Here is a 22,442-nt window from a genome sequence, read left to right on the forward strand (position 1 = left end):
TCAGGTATGTTTAGATGAGGTTATGCCATAAACTGTTAAAACTAGATATTCGTTCTCCAGATAATCATGTTCTTCCTCTGATTTCCTCCATTGAAAGGTCCCTGAGCTCTGACAGCGGCACCAGCTGACCTTCTTCGTTCAATTACATTGGCTGAATCATATTATCCCCATTTAGGAAAAGATATGAGTATTAAAGTATTAAAGATACTATTTAAGAGTATTAAAGTATTAAAGAGTATTAAAGCAGTATGTGTGTATGGGGTTTTTCAGTGGTTTTAGTTCCTCACTTTGAGAGTTTGTTAAAAAGACTGATGAGCCGGTGAGGCTCCTCCTCTTTCTCCTCCTCTGTCATTCCCTCGATCGGCTCGGGCTGCTCCTCCTCCACCTGTCCCGTCACTGGATTCACTCGGTTTTTGATTTGCCAGTACTCCTCGCTGTCCGAGTCTGAATCACTAGAGTACTGTGTGTCTGATGATTTGACCTTTGACCTCCGAGCAAGCCTCTAGTGGCCAGGAGCCCAGCAGCATTTCCATATCCAGTGTACTTCTGTAGTAGATGGGGAGGCCCTCTCTCTCTCACTAACACACACACACACATGCACATGATGCACAAAACTCCGTATTTGAACAGTCAATAGCAATACATAAACTTTGGAAAATAGAAATAGATACTTGTTTCAGCTGTGCTCTGAGTCAACCAGAGTGTGTAAACCTGAGCACAAAGAGCAGATGCAGACTAATACAGTGTGTTTTATAGATTAATGAATGATTTATTCTCAACATATCAAGGTAAAAGATGTTTCACTCTCTCTTCACCTGCTCCAGTTTTCTCTCCATGTACATGAGCAGGTTGTGCACACAGAGTCAATGTTGGCTCCATTCATCTGGTGTGAGTCTGGAGCCAGAGGCGCAGATACCAGAACGTCTAGACAGCTCAACGGGAGAGCAGACAGCATATTCACTGCATGCCTGAGAGCACCAGACAGAGAGAGAGATCAGAACAAGCATGTGGCGAAATCATGATTCGTTCATATGTCTGGAGATGATCGAGAAAATCAGACACAGACAAACATGGCTTCCAGAAGAAGTGACACTGGCACAGTTGAGGCACACCGGCTAAAAAGGCCTACATGTGGTCAGTTTAGAGATATGAGAGAGAGATACTTTGAAAAAGTCACGTCTAATTCCTCTTTTTTTTTATTCCACAAACATATGTTACTGAGGGAAGACTGTCAGTCAAATTAATATGTGCACTACACATTTGATCAGATTTTCATATTCACTAGTCTGTCTATGCCTGCACAACAGTTAAGTCTTAATGTGTTAAATAATTTAATTTAATTTAATTTAATTTAATTTAATTTAATTTAATTTAATTTAATTTAATTTAATTTAATTTAATTTAATTTAATTTAATTTAATTTAATTTGCTATTATTATTCCAATATAATTTTTTAGTCTTATTTTCATCTTATTTTTTTTCTGTTATCTTTAAATTCTTGTTTTGTGTGTGTGTTTGTCTTAGTTGAGTCAATTATTGTCTTTGTCAGCCAAATTAAACTCACAAGCAAAATTTTACATATTGCAATTATTATTATTATTTATTATTATTAGTTTTGGAGTTATTTTTTGTACTTTTATTTTTCACTTCTCCCTCTCTCTCTCTCTCTGTGTGTGTGTGTGTGTCAATTATGCCAATAAAATACTTGTATCTGTCGGCCAAATTATTAAGTGCTCTATAATGTGATCTGATTATTAATGCACTGTGTACTACTTACTCTGTGTACTGTGTACTAAAGACAGAATTTACATTTTATGTTAGAATTATTATTCTATTAATAATATTTTCAATAATATGAGCATTATATTAACAATTATTTTAATATTATTTTATAAAAAAATTTGCTATTCTATTATCTTAATACATTTGTGTGTGGTTCTTTCTGTGTGTTTTTGTCTTGAACTTGTCGATCATGCCAGTAAAGGTTTTTGATCATTTTGACTTCCACTTTTGTGTGGAACGAGTCAAAAATACCAACATTTTCAGTTAGTGGAAAAAGATTTCTACAGATGCTGCTGACTGGGCTTTCGTTACGTATGTTATTATTTATGTTAGAACAATCAACAATATTTATCAGCCCTAACCCCTGTAACTAATCTGCAGCTTCCTGCTCTTCCTCACACTCGGACAGTGACGCAAAGCTGCAGCCAGGTGGCGATAGAGAGACGCATTTGAAAAAGCTGCCTTTTTGTTTCGTGTGGACAGTGAGTCCATTAGTACATTTATTTGTGAGGTGACAACCTCAGCATCTGTACTGAATTAATGTTTTGTCATGTGACAACACTTTAGCACATTACTAATTTGTTGTCAACATTTGTTGCTTATTGTATACTGTTTCACACCCTATTCTTTAAAAATTGTAGGCAGTGTATACTGTGTACTGAGCAGTGAGCAGTAGACAAGTGTGCCATTTCAAACACAGCCTGTATATTTTCTGAAACGATGACGCCATCAGCCTACGCCACGTAACAGCAACAAAAACATGAACAAACACAGAACGATTGTCTTTTTATTACATAATATTAACACAGATTAATAAATGTATTGTTCCATGTTAGTTAGTATACCGCATGCAAGGTTTATGCGGTCTTCTTCACCATTTTTAGTGTATCTCTGTGGCAGAATTACAGAGCCACATACTGGTCTGGCATGTATACTACATCATTTTGTGTCAGTTTTGAGGATTCCTGTGGACAAAGATATTTCTTGAGACAAGGAAAAAAATAAGATCGGATAGGTAAAGCTCTGGCTTCATGTGGATGTAGCCTTATACAAGGCTACATCCACACTCATATACTCTTCCTTCCACTGGACTGATAAATTCTTCTCCAGCACTGCGGTCAACAGCTTAAGAAGAGGTCAATGCATATACACTAAAAAAGTTTGGGGTTGGGGTATTTTAATGTTTTTGAAAAAAAAAAAAAGTATCTTCTGCCCGCCTGCATTTATTTTATACAAAATACAGTACAATTTTGAAATATTATTACAACGTAAAATATCTGTTTTCTTTGTGAATGTATTGTAATATGTCATTTAATGCTCTGATCAAATTTGATTTTTCAGAATCACTACATGATCCTTCAGAAATCATTCTAATATGATGATTTGCTGCTGAAGAGATGTTTCTGATTATTATCAATGCTAAAAACATCTGTGCTGCTCAATATTTTAGTGGAAACTTCCATACATTTGCTTTATCAGGGTAGTTTCAAGGTGAAGACGTGCTGAAACTCTTTATTTAGCTTTTCTGTCAGACCCCAGAGGAGACTGAAAAACAGCAAACAGTTGGAAAGAAGAGAAAACAGCATGTGACATGCAAATATTGCAAATCTATTTCGTTTCAGTGAATATAGTGTCCTTCAAAACACTTCAGTAACACATACAATGTATGAATTTTATTGCATTCATATGCCTTTCAAAACTAACTTTACTTTCTGCAATGACTTGTAGCTGAATGGTCAAGCTTTTGCTGGTTAGCATGAAGATGTATATGGAATCTAGTCATAATTTCTTTTATAAATATGTGAATTAATTAGCTTCACCTCCAGATCTACTCTGAGAGTCACTTCATCAACATTTGACCATTTCATCTGATAAAGCTTTGGTCATAAATCTTGAAGAAATTATGACAAATATATTACTGCTGTATACTAAAATGTACTTCTCAGTGTACTACTACTATTGTTATTATTTTAAAGGAATATAAAGGGTAGACATCTGTTCTTCCAAGTTTTGGCACCTTTATTTGCCAAAAAAAGAAAAAAAACTGTTCAAATTGTATTTGATTACATTCTAAAAGACTAATTAAGATGGTAAGGTTTTACGCATTCATTTGATTACCAAAATGTTTTTATTAAATCCTAAAAAACTAAATATAAAAACAGATGAGTTCAGAATTTCATAGGGCATTATTACTGTAATAATAATAATAATAATAATAATAATTGCTAACATTCAATTTGTTTGTGATTTTACATTGTTTCAATCTGCTAATTGAATTGAAATCAGTTAATTTTTGATTATTTAAATCTAACTAAACCATTAAAACATAATTCCCCAAAATTCAAATAGAATACACAGAATAAATTAACTAAATACACATTTTTTTCATAAATTATCCCCCTGCTGGTAGACGTCGTAACTACACATTTTGACAACAACAACAACAAAAAAAAACTCTTTCTCCACACAGGCAATTCAAAAGAGCTTTGCATAGTGAGGAAATCACAAGTTTAATTTGCATTTTTCAAAGAACTCATGAGGAAGGACATTAGCATTTGAAACTGTAAGTTGAAAAGGCTTGTACCTGAGTTAGCTGGCTCTCTTGTGCCCAAGCACTATTGTACACATTTTCATGAATGCCTTCCTGTTGACTTCATCATTAACCTTTTCTTCTTTTTCCTCCTCTTCTTCACCTCCTCTCGGGCGTGAAAGATTTGAAGACACTGTTCCTCCTGCGAGAGGGTCCAAGGCTCATGTTTGAAAATGTGCTGGCCTTGTGCTCGCCACACCAATCGTTCTGACTCCAGACCACAGGGCCATTCACATCGACGCTTACGGCCTCAGAACCATCATCTTCCTCGCCACTGTGATCATCCTCATCCGCTCGACCCAATTTGCTCTCAGAAATAACCTGGATGATATCATTATAGGGGGGTGATTCTCCAACTATGATACTTTTTGGACCTGGACATTTTCAGAAAATGAAACATTTTTTATTAAAATATTACTGGCATAATTTGTTTCCCCAGTATGCCTAGATACCTGCCCTGAAGTTGGCTGTGCTGATCTTTATGGAAAAATATGTTTTTTTTATTTTTTATTTCAAGACATCGCAAAATAAATTGTAATTTCCATTTAAATATTTGTAGTTATAAATATATTGGGTTACACATTAGACTTGCATCTTTCCAAATTGTAAATAGATTTATTTTTCTGAAATGCAACTTTGAAGATTTTACACAGTTAACACCAAAAAAAAAAAAAAAAAAAAAACGCTGAACACTAAGCCACCGAACCCTTTCATTCATATTTCTGACATTTTCAAATCTGATATTTTTCAACTCATATACATATACTTTACCCTTAACTGCTAAATAATCGACACTACCATCATTACCTTAACTTTTATTTATTTTATTTTATGTTTTACCAAAAATATTTGTGGTTGTGGAAATGACAAGGGAAAGGCAGGTTATGGTGAAAATAACATTTCAGATATAAAACCTGTAGTAGAATTATAAATGATGGAAATGCAAAAGTGAGTCATGACCTTAATGTGTAGGACACAATAGAATATCAAATTCAAGTTTGAAGTTTATTCTTATTTTTATTTCAAACAGGGATAGTGAATTGATGAACAACTGGCCTAAGAGTAGTAGTAATAAAAAGATAACTATTATTATTATTTTTGTCGCTGTAACAATGTTCTTTCATGGGAAGAAGGAGGCGGGAGCTGGCGGACAATCAAATTACTTTAATAATAAAATAAAGACAAAACAGCGCGGCAGTCATCCGTGAGGGGTCTTTATTTTATTATTATTGAAAACAAATACCAAACACAACTAAAATCCAGGCCTGGTCCTCTATCGTCCTTCTCTGTCCTCGCTCCTATTTTATATCCTTCCTATCTCCTCCGTGGGACTCGAGACTGGTAAGTGTCGCAGGTGTCGCTTATTTCCAATCACTCCACTGGCCTCGCTCCATTCCCACGACTCTCGGCCCAGCCCCACTCGTCACAGTCGCTTACTGACATTTCATTGACAGACTTAAGTCCTTGCTGTTTTTTCTTTTCATATCTTTCTCCGTCTTTCCTTAGGAACTTGGAAAATTGGATCCGATTTTAGTCTTTCCCTGAATAGTCTGGACTTCTCTGCTGATGTTTTGGGTGCCATTTTAAAGAACAACAGAGAGACTATGTCAGATTTAGTTGGAAACAATAAAATATCTCAATTTAAAACATTCTCTATGACATTATATGTAAAGTTTATGTGTTTACACTATATTTTTAGTACTATAGGCAAACTACTTTGGAGACAAACTACTTCTCCATGGAGACAGATGTGGAAAAGACGGTTGTGGAAATGACATTTTCCACCTTTCCCTCTAATATCTCATGTTTGACTAGCCTGTTAGCATTAGTTTTAGAGTTAGCATTAAATAATCTCAAATATCACCTGATGAAATTGTAAAAATCCAGAAATGTTTCTGTCTGAATTAATTATGAGCGGTTCAGAAATTACATACAATAAACATACTTGCAGTATTTCTCATATTTACCTTGGTATATCTCCAATTTATTAACCTCTGCTGGGACCATTCTTTTCCTCTGGAGTGTCAGTTACTATGGTTACTGAGTATACATATCTAGAGCACTGAGCCTGGGATTGCATTTAATGCAGAGGTGTGGAAATGACAGTGAACCCAAGGGACACGTGTTTTCCACGTGTTTAAAATATGTAAAATTAAAAATAAATATAAAAAAAAACATTAGATTTGAATGAACCGGGTTATAATGTATACTTTCTGTTTGAATTTAAAATTATATCAGTGTTAGATTTTAAGTGAGATAAGGTTGAAGACTCAAAGTCTGGCCTAGGGACAGAGGAAAAATAGTAAAAAACCGCATATAAAATGCCTCCTATTTTATATAAAACAACAGAATTGAACAATGATTTTTTAATACATATAAAGGTTCCCCTACACATGTAGTAAGTGTTAAAAAAGTGGAAATAATAATAATAATACATTTTATTTGTAATGCGCTTTTCTTAAACCCAGAGCGCTAGCCAACAACAAATGTTTTTTAGTTTTTATATCTGTCAAGGACAGAAAAAGTACCATAGTTGGAGAATCACCCCAGGGGTCAGCATCAACGTCTCTATCTTCTTGGGAATGGGTGCGTGGCTGATGCTGCCCAGTTGTGATAGAGTTAGAAGCGCTCTGTCAGTGATAAGAGGACCCAAAACCTTTTTGTCCCTCAAGAGAATCCGTAAGGATCTCAGCCATGCTTTAGCATACGCCCTTGTGGTTCAGTCTGGAGGAACCTGATCAAAACTGCAGCCAGAGCCCGAGGGAGTGAAACTAGTTAAACAAGGGCAGAAACTGGTTTTAAAATTAGGCTTAGGTGTTTGTTTATAAGAGCCAAGGTTATCTGTCTCAAAATGACTTCTGGGCTTCAGGATTCACCATAGTCTGAATCTGAGTCTGACACATAGTCCTGCACTTTATTCTTTCAGAACTGCAGAGAAGAAAAAAAAACAAAAAAAAAAAAAAAAAACTGTGCAAAGTATTATGGCAACAAATCAAAAGTTATGGTTGTCACTAGCAATGCAGAAATTGTAGGAACTTATTGTCACAGTGTCTGGTCTGTGTATCCCTGGGTGTCCACTAGTGGTCTCACTTCCCCATATAGTCACCCCACTGCAGGTACTGCATTTCCCACAAGCCTTTGTATGGATTCATTACTGTTAATTGCTCCCACTTTCATTGTTTTCACCTGTCTATATATACCCTGTTTGTTTCTATCATTATCATGGAGTCCCTGCTTTATGTCACCCTGCTTTTTCGTGTTCCCTGGTGTTTGTCGCGTTTCATGTTTTTGGACTGCTTTTCTGGATATTAACCTTTTGCCTGACTGGATAATGATTTTTTGATTCCCCTAAATAAACTGCATTTGTATCTACCAGTTTTATGTGCGATTCGCGACAGAAGGACTCCATCCAACCTAGATTCAGCAGTGTGGGAATTCAAATCCGTCCCCCCAGAAACCATGAACGAGCGGAGGAGGAGACTCCAGAGCTTGACCACCCTTTGTCAAGGGGGGTGTGAGGTGGGTGGTCTGGCTCAGGTGTTATGGGCCATGGCGGTAGGGCTGCAAAATAACAATGAGGCATTAAAGGATTTACTAAATCACTGCCTGGACGACCCTTTTCCATGGTGGGAGATGAAGGGGCTGGAGGTCCTAGAATTTTTATGGTTTCACCAAGTACCTACACTATCGTGGTTTATGGGATACACCATCTACACTTGTGTCTCCAGACAAGATGGCTGAATCTACGCCTGTGTCTCCTAACAAGATGGCCACCAGCTCAGCTCCACTGCACAAGATGGCCGCCAGCCCAGAGCCACTGCACAAGATGGCCACCAGCCCAGCACAAATGCACAAGATGGCCACCAGCCCAGCGCCACTGCACAAGGTGGCCGCCAGTACAGTGCCACTGCACAAGGTGGCCGCCAGCCAAGCGCCACTGCACAAGGTGGCCGCCAGTACAGTGCCACTGCACAAGATGGCCGCCAGCCAAGCGCCACTACAAAAGGGGGCCGCCAGCCCAAAACCACTGCACAAGGTGGCCACCAGCACAGTGCCACTGCACAAGATGGCCACCAGCCCAGCACCACTGCACAAGATGGAAGCCACAGTTGACTTTCCAGAGTTTCCAGTTGACTTTTTCCAGGTCCCAGTGGATGCTCCAGAGTCGAGTCAGGTCCCTGCTGATCAGGTCTCCGTTGACTTTCCAGAGTCGAGTCAGGTCCCCGCTGATCAGGTCCCCGTTGACTTTCCAGAGTCGAGTCAGGTCCCCGCTGATCAGGTCCCCGTTGACAAAGAACTCCTCATCTGTACCGACTCCATCTATGCCTGTCTAAGCTTCACATGCCATCTAGCTGGATGGAAAAAGTATGGATTCAAGACAGCTAACAACAAGCCTGTCAAACATCAGGAACTCTTCCAAGCATGTGATAATATTGTCACCAAACATGACATGATCGTTTATTGGAAAAAGGTCAGAGGTCACTCAGTTAACCAGGACAAGACAAAGATCTCAATGACCAAACTGATCCCCTCACCAAAGCAGGTCCATTACACAGAGAGTCCTGGACATTTCCTGCCCTCCCACCCACTCCATCAGTGGCAGCCATAACCCGCTGCCACCACGCAACTCCTTAATTCGCCGCTGATGATTTCCTCACCCTCCAAGCATTGGATCCAGTGCTACAAACCATTGCCACTCACATTTCGGCCCACTAACTCATAGCATTTCCACCTCCGACCTATCCAATTCATCTGATCTCCGCCAACTTTACTCAATCAAGCACATGCTGCATCTCAAAGATGGGGTTCTCAAATATGCCCCTAAGCCCCTAACTGCGCCAAAGCTCGTAGTTCTTCAGGGCCAAAGGGGAATGATGCTGACTCACACCCAAGGCCAAGGCCACCTACGAAACACTCAAGCAAGTGGCGTACTGGCCTGGTATGCAGCAAGATGTTACGGAATATGTAAAAGGATGCCTGGTGTGTTGCCAGTTCCAACCGGCAAACCCGAACCACGTGCACCACTACAATGGAAAGGAATGACCTTCCCACGGTCAGACCTCCAAATAGATTGGGTAGGACCTCTGCCACGGTTGACACGGGGTAACAAATAATTCTTCACCATGGTTTGCGAATTCACAAAGTGGGTAGAGTGTCTCCCAGCTCCCAATGATACAGCAGAAACGACAGCCTTCCTGTTAATGAACCACATCTTCTGAAGATTTGGACTTCCTTTAAGAGTCAACTCTGACTAAGGAACCCACTTCACCGCCGAGGTCATGCAGGAAATATGTAAACTCCTGGGAATACAGGCCAAGCTTCATATAAGCCATCAACCCAATTTCCTCAGGTCAGGTCGAACGAGTCAACAGGACAGTGGCAAGCATGTTGAAGAAGTATGTGTCCACCAGTCAGAAGGATTGGGATGTCAAGCTTCCTCTGGTACTGATGGCCATCAGGGCCACCCCTCACCAGTCTACCGGAGTACCCTCATTCTAAATAATGACGTGACGGCAAATGACACTACCATTACACCTGCTGTACCAACCTGGTGACCTGAACCTCATCACCGCCTACACCACTCACCAGTACTTGGAAGAGTTGTATCAGTACCTAATTTTTTAAAGATTAAACTTTGCTCAGATTCTGTGCTACCTTGCTCGCATCTTATAAATTATCATTCTGTTTGTATTCGCATTGTCCATGAAGTAATATGAACAGAATTGTAATTATATACTGAATTTTATTTTCGCTGGACGAACCGTTGATGAAGTATAAACGTATTATGACATGATAATGACATGCTACACAATTGCTAATCATGCTACCAACATGCTAATAACTTTGCTAATGAGACTGAAGGTCTGGAATTCATGGCAGCTTTCATTGGCCAAGGCCCACCATGAGGTCATTTGACCAACATGTCGTACAACAAATCACGGTTTGTTTTGTTCATCATCACGTTTCAAGATGTGGAAATGTCGCCATAAAAACAGACAGGTATGTAAAACTCCCTGACAAATTATTAAGGCCCCTATTATGCTATTTTTAAGGTTGCTTATATTGTTTTATGAGTCTCCTGAAGTCAGATGTGCAGTCAAAATAAAAGTCCCACCTCAAACACATCGTCCAAGCAGAAAAACTTAACAGCCGATGACGATATTTGAAAAATGCCAAATATCGCCTTGCCGAAATATCAGTCGACCACTGGTGTTGACCATACATCCTGTAATTAGAGAGGTGTATGAGATTATTTAACAAACATATTTTTCACAGGATGACCCAGACAAGCATGGAGCAGCTGATTTGTGAAGCATAACCCTATTGTCCTGACACCAAATCAAATTCTGCAACTTCCTGGTCTGCTTAAGTCTGCTGGTCAAATGACTGAATTTCTAGTGCTAGTACACAGAGCAGCAGTTGGGGACACAAGCTCTGATGATCTAGAGGCGAGGTCTGAACTTCATTCAGCATCTGTTGAATCCAGTCACCGGGTCACAGTGACCTTCAGGAACATGTCTACAAAAGAAGTATAGGTGAAATGAGGGACTCCTCTTGCCCATGTTTTTCCAGTATCCTTAGTGCCTCAACTTTCCGCCAAACAGCCACCAGAACAAAATACTTTTGACTGCTGCATCTTTTGATTTTGGAGATTCTCAAGTGCCAAAGGAAGCAAAACAAAGATTGCGTGAGAAAATGATGCAGAGAAAAGTGTTTTCTCTACATGAGTGGGATGTTGGATGTTCCAAAAAAGCACCACTCATAAGATAAGGTTGAATGACTCACGCCCTTTTAGAGAAAGATCTTGTCGTCTTGCCCCCGCTGATTTCAAAGATGTGTGACTGCACTTACAAGAACTGCAGAGCAATGGCATTATATGAGAGTACTGCAGCCCCTATGCAACGTCCATTGTTGTAGTGCACAAAAAGTCTGGGAAGATTAGAATGTGTGTGGACCATCTGACTCTCAACCAATGGACTGTACCAGACCAGTATTCGGTTGTTAAGTGATGACGTAAGAAGCGCTGTTTCCGGGTCCAAGCCTCAACTCGCTTTACTTGTGAATACGACCTCAGCAGCCGTTTATGAGCACTGTTTATTCATATTAATAATTTAAGCTAAACGCTTTCAAACTTACGGTATACACTACAGTCTCCGTGCTCACAGCGTCCCAAACACAAATAATTTTTAGATATATTTTTTATATTTATATTTTCATTGTCTGGCTATATGGGACTTCGGTATGGAGTTAAAGGTTAAGATCATAACCTTTTCGCTAGTATTCTATCAGATTGTGAGTTTATATTAGCACCTTTTGTTGTTTCCTCGTGGTAACTGATAGAGTGTTTGGACACGGAAGCGCTGCTACATGATGTCAGACTTAACAAGCGAATACTGTGGAGGAGGAGACAGTGTTCATCTGACTGGTGGGGTTCTATGAATTTGAGAGAATGCCTCAAGGCATCTGCGGAGCACCGGGCACTTTCCAAAGAGTAATGGAACGCACTGTCGGGATATGAACTTTTTGGAACTGCTAGTGTACTTGGATGATTTAATCATTTTTGGATGAACAATCTATGAGGACGAAAAGTGCCTTTTAATAATAATAATAACAATAATTCATTACATTTATATAGCACTTTTCTTTATATATTGCCTTACATAGTCAGGGGGTATCTCCTCATCCACCACCAGTATGCAGCATCCGCCTGGATAATGCTACGGCAGCCATAGTGCACCAAAACACCCACCACATACCAGATTACTGGTGGAGAGGAGACAGAGTGATGAAGCCAATCAGTGGATATGGGGATTGTTTGGAGGCCATGATGGTAGGGGGCCAATGGGCGAATTTAGCCACGATGCCGAGGTCACACCTCTACACTTTTTCAAAAGACATCCTGGGATTTTACATGACCAGAGAGAGTCAGGACCTCGGTTTAACGTCTCACCCGAATGACGGTGCTTGTTGACAGTATAGTGTCCCCATCACTACACTGGGGCGCTAGGACCCACACAGACCACAGGGTGAGCACTCCCTGTTGGCCTCACTAGCACCTCTTCCAGCAGCAACCTAGTTTTCCCAGGAGGTCTCCCGTCCAGGTACTGACCAGGCTCAGCCCTGCTTAGCTTTAGTGGGAAACCGGTCTTGGGTTCCAGGGTGATATGGCTGCTGGTTTTAAAAGACTTCTTTTGAAAGCCCTTGATAGGTTGAGAGATGAGGGACAAAAGATCTCCACCGACAAGTGTCAAGTGTCACAAGATGGAATATCCACTGATCCTTCCAAGATCGAGACTGTTGTATCCTGGGCTCAGCCCCAGACAGTGACAGAGACAACCTAGGGTGACCATATGCGCCGTTCATACGGGACACGTCCCAGCCAGAATTTTAATAATGCCTTAAACATCCAGAGCAGCTTGACCAATAACATGCAGATATTGTACATAGTCGACCAATCGTGGGGCTGCGTGTGAGAAGGTGAGCTCTAGAGAGAACAATCAAAGCTATGCAAATATGCGCACGTGTTTGTTCGTTCGATTGACTTGAAGCGTTGCTGCGCACAAATCCAAAAAAAACAAAAAAACAAAGTGCGCCACAATCCTTCAAGTCACTAACGAACATACACGTAAAAGCGATTCAAAAGCAAAAGCAGTCTGCTCTGCTCTTTATAGCTCTCATGATTCACAACAATCAATCTGCACAGTACAAATAGCCAAAACCTGGATATTTTAGGAAATATTAAATTAATTAAAAAAAAATAATCCTGGCTGGGACGTGTCCCGTATGAATGGTGCATATGGTCACCCTAAGACAACCTGCATTCTGTGAAGGATTTCTCAAGGTTGTGCCGACCTTTAAATGAACTTCTGCAGGTGTATCCATCTTCTGCAGGTACTGCAAATAAGTGAAACACATGTTATGCTCAAGCTTTTCCTACGAGGGACCAAAAAGCTTCTACAGTGTCAAAGACATCATGGGAAAAGTATTTAATATATTATGGTCTTCTTACTCAAATACACTCAGACCAAGGCAGGGATTTTGAGAGGCAGTTTGGTGGCTGACATGCTGACTATGCTAGGGGTGAAGAAATGGAGAACCTTACCTTATCACCCACAAGGTGATCCCCAGCCTTAAAGATTTAACAGGACCATGTTCGATATGATGGGTACCCTTGAGCCTAGTCAGAAAAATAAATGGAGTCAGTACATAGCGCATAATCGCATATCTGTATCATCTCAGTGCTGTGGTTTTCGGTGAGATATTATATGTTCCAGTGTTTCCTGCCATCTTTCAGGACACGGAACATCTAACATCCCCTTTAAAAATAAGTGTTAAAATTGGTAGAACATGTTCCTCTTCCACTGAGAGGGTCGGCTTACAACAGCTTACAAAAGGTTTGTGATTCGGCAGGTTGGTCCTCTCCGCACACATTCATAAGATTCTATAGTGGACGTTTATGGTACTCCGGGCTTTCATGTCCTTGAGTCAACATCACAAGCTAATGTCTGAGGCTTTCTTATGGTTTGGAAGCACACCTGCACAACCTTAGGTGTCCAGACATTTTCAAGCACGGCGGCGTGGGCATATTCTCGTTCCCAATCCGCTGAGCAGCACAGCATCGACTGTAGCTTTAGAAAGGGAATGTTCCCGGTTACTTAACTGTAACCTTGTTCCCTGAGAAAGCGGAACGAGATGCTGCGATGTGTTGCCATGCTGAAGATGTCCCAGGACTGCTCTTCAGACTGCTCTTCAAAATATCCTGTTGATGCACCTGTGGCTTATCTATTTATAGCCCGTGTTGCAGGTGCGCTCCGATTATGTCATTAACCGAGGCTATATTACCTCCGGGTCAATTCTATCGACATGTTACACACATTATTCACATCTGGTCACGAATAAGACACTTTCATTTGTCCGATCTTGTAGCTGCACAGTTGAAATCTCCTGGTTTCAAGCTATTAGCATTGACTTGCTACTAACCTCTCTAGCTACCTCTTTGTCAGCACTATCCTCCTAGACCCCTGTGTTCCTCCAGAGTTCCTAAAGCATTCCTCCTGCATGTCTCCAGCGATTCCCTCCTTCAAGATATCCTCTCCTGCGTTTCCCCTGAGGTGTATGCAACTATTCCTTCATCCTGGTCACCCCATTATCGTTACCGAGAAAGCCTTTGTCCAGTCATCAAAACCCTGCTCAACTCCTCTGCTTTCTCACCCCTGCATCTCTCCCGATTTACATGTATAACTGTTATAAAAAAAAAACTGTAACCTTCTGTTCCCGAGTCTGTGTGTGACAGGTACAGGAGGAAAACTTATTTTATCCTTGATTGACATAAGGATCGGTATTAGGTCAAACATTGTTTCATTTACATCAGTGACGTGTAGGGTATCAGATATATTAAAATGTATTTTATTTGCAGATGATACAAATATTTTTTTGTTCTGGGGATAATTTACAACAGCTTCTTGAAGTGATCACAATAGAAATCCACAAAATAAAACAGTAGTTTGATGTAAATAAACTGTCATTAAATATTAGTAAAACAAAGATTGTTATTTAGAAGCTATAAAATAAACCCTCAAGTGGAATTGAAAATTGATAATGTAAATATAGAAGGAGTATATGAAATTAAGTTTTGCCACAAATAAAATATGTTAAAGGAAAACTGGCAAAGACTATAGCAATTCTTAAAGACATATTCTGGATAAGAAATCAATGCATATTATTTACAACACTTTTATATTACCGTATTTAAGTTATGGTGTGGAAAGCTAGGAAAATACCTACAAAACCAATTTACAATCGATAAGTATATTACAAAAGGGAGCAATTAGAATTATTAATAATGTAGGATATCTGGAAGAGACAAATTGATTATTTTTATAGTCTAATATACTGAAGTTCACTGAGTTGGTTAAATTTAAAACTGCACCAATTAAATTTAAATCAAGAAAGAAGTTACTTACGGGGAATTTGCAAAAAAAAAAAAAAAAAAAAAAAAAAAAACATTCTGGAAAGGCAGGGTGTCACACCTGGACTCATTTAGTGTGTTTTTGCCCGTGACCCAGTTTCTGTCTTTCCGTGTTTGGTTTGATTAGTTCCCAGGTGTGTCTATTCTATTCCTCATGTGTTCCATGTCCCTGTTAATTTAGTCATGCCATCCACCTGTGTTTCCTCAATTATCCTTTGTACATAAGCCTTGTCCTTTCAGTTCTGTTTTGTCGGGTCTCCTCACTTGATGCCTCACTTGTGACTAAATCACTCACTTACGTGTGTCTATCGCTGTGCTCCATGAATGGTATATATTAAAAGCCTTATTCCGTTTATCCTCGACTCCGTATTCCTTCAGGCAGCGTAAACCGTGACACAGGGTAGGTACAACATGAAGGAAGAGTCAAATTTTAAAAAGATTAATATAAGAACATCTTTAAAAAGTATGTGTATTTCTGTTTGTGGGGTGTGGTTGTGGAATGGTTTGGAGCAGGGGTTAAAGCATTGTATAAATATGAAACAGTTTATATCAAAGTCTAAAAACTTTGTTGTGAGGGTTAAAATGTTAACTGTCTTGATTATAGTAAGAATGGTGTTTTGGAGTAAAGTTGGTGTTTAGTAATTATGAATTAGTTAAATGGGTAGAAATATAGAAAAGAAAAGGGACGGATGTAATATATTAAAGAATGTTTGAAAGTGCATAGGGGGTGGGAAAAAGAATAAACTATTGCTTCATCCCACTCCTTTTCGGACAGTTTAGTATTGTATAATGTCTTGAGAAGAGGTTTCTTTGTGCATTAGCAACAATTTGTGGTGTTATATATTTTGTTATAAATTCTGTGTTTGTTTGAAAAAATAAAATAAAATAATAAAATATATTTTTATGTAATTATAAAGAGGAGCTACTGGCCCAATTCACCATCCAAAAACTGGGAATCCAGGATTCATGTTAAATAAATTAATTTAATTAACCCCTAAGGTTAAGGAAAGGGTCACATACTGTTTAATGTGTACGTGTGGGGGAGCTGTATCAGAATGCCAAAAGAAGGTGAAAACCTTCGAAGTAAGACAGGTTGCATAATACATTTCTGCAATATTTAGTTTTAGTGTAATGTTATGGAGTTTTTTTTTTTTTTTTTTGGAAACTAAGATGTTTTCACCTAATTTAACTCAAGAAACGATGACATTGAACCCAGTTTTGTTCTGAAATAAAGTTTTATATTAAAAATGTACAATTTGTCACAATTGTTACAATGTTACCATTTGGGCATGAATCTTAAATATTCTGTGGAATTTCATCATCTGTTGTATCGCAGCTTTATTAGCTGGTGCTGGGGCTACTTGGGTTGACATGTCTGAATTGTAATTCCATCCTGTGTTGTAGCCTGTGTTCCAGACTCGGCTGTTCAGTGTGCTGGCTTCCGACCACCTCTTGAGTGAATCTGGAGACACGGTGGGCAACTTTTTCCTCCTTTGATGGTCTCTCAAACTCCGAACAAAATCTGTGGGAATGGGGATTGTCTTAAACTGATCGACAAATGGAGTGGGGTTGAAAACGAGCCTCAACAGCTCCTCCACGTAATCTGCCCCCCAAAAATGACTGTCAAATATGTATATAAATATTTTACTTTACTGCATTAAAAAAGTTTCTTAACTTACTGTATGTTGGATCAGTTTTCAAAGGCCAGTGCATTGTCCCTTTTTGGACTTGGGGAAGACCATTTTGTGAACTGCCTTGTTCTCTGTTTGCATTCTCGTTGTGATGCAGTACTGCAAGGTACAGTGAAGCAGAGGATCAGGCTGTGGAAAGCCTCTAGTGAGGAAGTTTTAAAATGGTTACAGCTTCTCGACATCTTTGAGAAAGCATTTGTTGCATAGGATTTTTTCAACCTTGTGGATTGCCAGCAACCCTACATTGTAATGAAAATATATTATTGTACAATAGATACCATTCAAATAGAAAAATCACAAATTATTATTTTTTTAAATATTGTTGTAATAATAGCATAGCACTTGTTAAACATTACTCAAATTTGATAGCATAGAATGAACATCTGTAATTACCTAGTTCAGTCCATTTCTTTGGATTATTAGATGCTCGATCAGGATGTTCAAATCTCGGAAAAATTGAATTGTTGTGCACATGCACATTCTGAAGATGGTCCACCAGTGAAGTCCACTTGGCCACTTTCTCTGGTCCTGATGTGGATGACATAGCGGATCAGTAGACATGGTCGCTATGTAGTCCACAGCTAAACTTTTACACTCCAACAGATTCAGAAATCTCTTTAGGCCTTCTTCTTCCATGTAATAACTTCTACCATCTTTATTGCTCTAGGTATGCAGCAAAAAAATTGCAATAAAAGCAATAAAATATTTTAGAGGTCTGTCATGTTTTTATATAAAACAGGTAACATACCTGAAGTAGCCGGAGGTCCAAAATCATTTTGCTCTCCATGTGCATTACTGTGTAGCTACCATATTTGGCTGAATGCTATACATATCATGACAAAAATGTGATGATTTTACAAAGTGTGTATAATGGCTGGCTCTACAAATCTATAAGACAATGTCTTCTGAAAGTGTTGTACTGGAAAATGTACAACTCCATGGCCTTGCAAATCTATGAATACAGAAAATAAGTAAAATGGTAATATAGAGAACACAATCTAAAATTGTGCACACTTAAAGTTCTATACATGAATGAATGATCCTCCTGTAAAATAGGTGGCAGCTGATAAGAGTATTTTTCCAACAGATGTACCTCAAACTATCGGCTGGCTCTGCCATTTCCTGAGGTAATTACATTTGGGCCAAAGCTGGCTCATTGTCACAAATGTACCCATTCATTGTGTCTGCACATCAGACTTAGACTTACATTTAGGACAGGTTGCAAAAAGCTCAAGCAGACATGTTTTGAAAACAATGTATTTTGTGTCACCATAGACCTTTGCACAAACCTATAAAAAGAAAATAATTACTCATGTAAATTTACCTTTCTATCTTTTGTTTGTATATCCTCTTAATAGCACATATGATATATATATTTTACTTAGAACATTTGTGACTCAACCCTTTTCAACCTACATTCAATCCTTCCTCTTCTTTAGAGTGGTCTATAAATATAAATCTCACTTTGCCTGTGAGCCTGATAATTAAAACATTAATATATATAAAAATTTGCATGTAGTGCAAAGATAAACAACACAGAGTATGACTGGAAAAAACTACAACAAATTTATTGTCTGAAATATATATTTCAGTGTACTGCCGGAAAAGTTGAGTGCCAACAGATATTTTAGCCAATTCGGTTTGTTGCAACTGTCCTAAACAGAGGAAGGTCAGTCTGACAAGCCACCTTAGTATGTATGCCTGAAATTGAAATGGCTTGTGAAACAATGTACTGCTGTGATGCACTCTAAAAAAAAAAAAGTAGAAAATTATCATTAGAAACCAGAAGACAAGTACCCAGAAAAAATGTATATGTATATGTATTAAGTTTATAAACAACATTTTGTAAATCTAATTTGATAAACATTTAGACCAGAGGTCTAACTAAAACTAAACAAAAACTAAAATCTTTGACATTACTAGAAGGGTGACACCTGGCTAAAGTGGCTATTTCTCCTTAGCAGGATAGCAGATGTGATTTTGCAGGACACAAGGGAGAGATAATTTACTATCCCTAGCACTAATTACAACTGTGACATCTAGGGGCACTTTAAAGATTTTAAAGAACTTTAAATATATCACATATTTTTGAAAATCCAGCATTTAGTTGATCCTGATAAGTGTTCGTCATCACAGTTGTAAACATGACAGCTTTTTTCTTTCGTGAGGGGGTTTGGCGCAACGGGATCTTTGTTTCCAGGCGGAAACCACACGTCTAGCGTATATCTTGTAGAATTCAACCAATCTGAAGATGACTTCAACACTCCTGAAGTGTTTCCACTTTTGTGTCCCACATGTATCAGAAGTTTACTATTTCTCATCTATTTATCTATCTGTCTATTTAGGGCCCGAACAGCGTTGGTGCGAGGACCCTCTTGGAATTGCTCTGTTTATTATTTTTCTTCCTCCGCTTCTTCTTCTTCTTCTCCGAAATGAGGGCTTCAATTTTTGAGGGTTTAAACATGCTCCAAAACTCATGAAACTTTGCACACACATCAGAACTGGTGAAAATTTACATCTGATACAGGTTTCAGAAGTGGGTGTGGCAAGATACAAAATCCAAAACCCAACAGGAAGTAAGTTATTTTAAATTAAAACGATTTTTGTGCAGTTTTTGTAATTTCCATGCCTCGTACTTTGACGAACTCCTCCTACAGTTTAATCAGATTATCTTCAAATTTGGTGAGCGTCATCATAAGACCTTTGTGTCCCTGGCAGCCTGATAAATTTTTTATATTTTACCATGAAACAGGAAGTTGCTCAAGGCAATTCAGTAACTCAGGCAAACAATGTCCGATCTGCCCCAAACTTCACACGTGTGATAGGTGTTCTGTCCTGAACAAATACTCATGCCCAAATTCAGTTATAATCATAGCGCCACCTGCTGGTAACAGGACGTGCTATGGTTAACACTATTATGGACTTCTAGGAACATATTACAAAGTGTCAACAAGTGTTAAATAGGCTGGCAACATGCTAGAAACATGCCCGTATTCGGTTATAGCAAGTGCTAAATACACTGGCAACATGTTAGATACACACTTAAACATTCTAGTAGCTCACTTAGCCGATTCACTCAGAGCAGAATTGATATTTTAACGTTTCTGTTCTGTGTTCCTCTGATATTATTACCATTCCAAAACTGGTTCGGGTGGAAGAAATACCAGTTAATAACGTTTTTTTTTTTTTTTTGCCTATAACAATATTCTTTGCCTATAAAAATAACACAAATGAACATCCCTATATATATATATATATATATATATTTACGCGTAGTGTATTTTAACCATGCAGCAAACTGATAATTTACTGAAAATTAATAAATTACTTTTTAAACCGTTTAACTGATTCTTAATCGGTCAAAATTAGCTGATACAGTTTGCTGCATTCATGCGAACAACCGGTGACTGTGAACGAATCAGCAGAGCTCGTATGAGCTTTTGTCATTGTTGAATCTTTCTCAGACGTTTCCAAAAGTCGAAATTGGGTTGCGCATCTGTGCATGATGGTGTCCAATGAGTCCGGTGAGCGGAGCTTCTCAAAGTTGGGAATAATCAAAGGAGAGCCGTGGTCCTCAGTTGGGCAGGAAAGGCATGCTGCCGCTTGAGTGTCGAATGCAAATGCACCAACGCCAAGAAAAAATAGGCCCCTTTTGCGCTGCAACATCAGGCCCAATTTGACCCTGAAGGCGGTGCATTGCCATTGAGACTTGACTATGATGAGTCCACAGCTGAGCGGACATTGCACTTGTTGGCTTTAGCATCACATTTGCATATGCCTTACTGCTGGAATTCGTGATTGGTTGACAGCAAATTTCAAATATTAAATGAAACGATAAAATAACATTATTAAGGCCATTTGAAATTTTCGATTCTGTTCGGAAACAATGAAATTTGATTTTGTTTCTGTTTCTGGTTATGTTCCTGTCAAAATTTCATTCGTTTTCCGGTTTTCGTTTTCATTCCTTGATCCAGTTCAGAGCACTGCCATTGTGTGCTAAACATGCTATAAATATTCTCAAACATGCTAACAACATTAATTAAGTACTAAAGCATGCTTTTAATACTATAAAACAGGAATTTGCTCTCACTCAGGCAAGTATTGTCCGATCTGCCCCAAACTTCACGTTTGATAGGTGTTATGCCCTGAACAAACACCGATGCCCAAATTCAGTTATAATTTCATAGCACCACCTGCTGGCAACAGGAAGTGACAAGGTTAACACTGTTATGAACTCCTAGGAACATTTTAAAAAGTGTCAGGAAGTGCTTAATAGGCTGCCAACATTCTTAGAAACATACTAAAAAATGCTAGCAACACTTAGCTTAGTGTTAAAGCATGCTAATAATGCAGTGAAACAGGAAGTTGTTTTAATTCAGTCAAGCAATGTCCGATCTGCTCCAAAATTCACACGTCTGATAAGAGTCCTGTCCTGAATACATCAACATGCCCGTATTTGATTATAGTCTTAGCGCCACCTGCTGGCAAAACGAAGTGGCTTGTTTAACACTGTTATTGTTACATTCATGGACTGTCTGTTTCCATATTTGGTATTTTTCCTGTTTTTGTTAAGTTAATTGATTGATCTCCACCTGTGGCCAGTTCCCTCATTACCTCCTGTGTGCTCAAATACCCTGTCTGTTCAGTTCTTCCTTGTCCGTGATTATTGTAACCTAACGTGATGTGAGTTCAGTTGATGTTATAATGATGTTTGTCAGGGATCTGCCAGAAATGGGACCCAAATGCAGAATGAGCAGACAAGGGTATTTTATTAACAAAACATAGACTGGGACAGCTGGGGGAATTTGCAGTGAAACAGTTCAAACAGATGGGCAGGGCAGACAACGGGCAGGAGGGATGACCACTGAGACAGCCCAAGAAGACCACGGGCCCAAGCACAGAGTAGGCAGCTCCAGAGGAAGGGCCAGGTAGACACAGGAAACCCGTAGCTTTAAGTGAAACTCAAATGTCACCAGTCTAGTCGCCAGGTAGAGACTCACAAGACCAGAGACTTGACACGTGAGAGAGGTGAGCTGTTTCCAGGCAGTGGGGTTCAGTGGCCAGGAAATCTGGCAAGACAGGACAATACACAAAAACAAGACTAGACTCAAAATGACACAGACAATTGAAAATAAAGAGTGAACAAAAGGCAAAATAAACAAAGCTATCCAAATAAATAAATCAGAGTTTAAAAACAAAAAGCCAAGATCCAAAAAAGTTCCACCTCCATCCTCAGTCACTCCGGCTCTGCAGTGGTCTTCCAGGGCCCCACCTCCGCCTTGGTCACTTGAGCCTTCTGCTCCGTCTGAGCCACCGAGATCCTCGGCTTCACCCTGGCTCTGTGGCTGTGCTGCTCCATCTTAGGCTCCTCACCCACCGGTGCAGTCCCCGTCTGTCGCCCCCCTGGTGT

The 22,442-nt window shown here is 39.2% G+C and overlaps 1 pseudogene; it reads right to left on the minus strand.

Annotated features, from left to right (window-relative positions):
* Positions 1-8,979, minus strand: LOC127969320 (uncharacterized; annotated as a pseudogene).
* Positions 8,980-22,442: the final 13,463 nt, after the last annotated feature.

Source organism: Carassius gibelio, chromosome B12 (assembly GCF_023724105.1).
Source record: "Carassius gibelio isolate Cgi1373 ecotype wild population from Czech Republic chromosome B12, carGib1.2-hapl.c, whole genome shotgun sequence".
NCBI classification, from domain to species: Eukaryota; Metazoa; Chordata; class Actinopteri; order Cypriniformes; family Cyprinidae; genus Carassius; species Carassius gibelio.